Genomic DNA, 973 nt, shown 5'->3' with positions numbered 1-973 from the left:
ATATTTAGAGACCATCTCAAGAATAGATTTGACGCGTTGAACACTAATGACGGAAGACCAGACTAGTTGTGGAATGACATCAAGGCCATCACACATGAAGAAACCAAAAAAGACAGGAAAGAAAGAAAAGACCAAAATGGATGTCAGAAGAGACTCTGAAACTTGCTCTTGAACGTTGAGTAGCTAAAGCAAAAGGAAGAAATGATGAAGTAAAAGAGCTGAACAGAAAATTTCAAAGAATGGCTTGAAAAGACAAAGTATTATAATGACATGTGCAAAGACCTGGAGATAGAAAACCAAAAGGGAAGAACACGCTGGGCATTTCTCAAGCTAAAAGAACTGAAGAAAAAAATCAAGCCTTGAGTTGCAATACTGAAGGATTCTACAGGGAAAATATTCAATGATGCAGGAAGCCTCAAAAGAAGATGGAAAGAATACACAGAGTCACTATACTAAAAAGAATTGGTCAACATTCAACCATTTCAGGAGGTAGCATATGATCAGGAACTGATGGCACTAAAGGAAGAGGTCCAAGCTGCACTGAAGGCATTGGTAAAAAACAAGGCTCCAGGAATTGACAGAATACCAATTGAGATGTTTCAACAAACAGATGCAGCCCTGGAAGTGCTCACTCATCTATGCCAAGGAACTTGGAAAACGGCTACCAGGCCAACCAACTGGAAGAGATCCATATTTATGCCTATCCCCAAGAAAGGTGATCCAACCAAATGTGGAAATTATCAAACAATATCATTAATATCACATGCAAGTAAAATTTTTTGAAGATCATTCAAAGCAGCTGCAGCAATGTATCAACAGGGACCTGCCAAAAATTCAAGCTGGATTCAGAAGAGGATGTGGAACCAGGGATATCATAGCTGATGTCATATGGATCCTGGCTGAAAGCAGAGAATACCAGAAAGATGTTTACCTGTGTTTTATTGACTATGCAAAGGCATTTGACTGTGTGGAT

The sequence above is a fragment of the Trichechus manatus genome, unplaced genomic scaffold, assembly GCF_000243295.1.
Source record: "Trichechus manatus latirostris isolate Lorelei unplaced genomic scaffold, TriManLat1.0 scaffold00176, whole genome shotgun sequence".
Taxonomy (NCBI): Eukaryota; Metazoa; Chordata; class Mammalia; order Sirenia; family Trichechidae; genus Trichechus; species Trichechus manatus.
Note: the sequence above shows the minus strand (reverse complement) of the source record.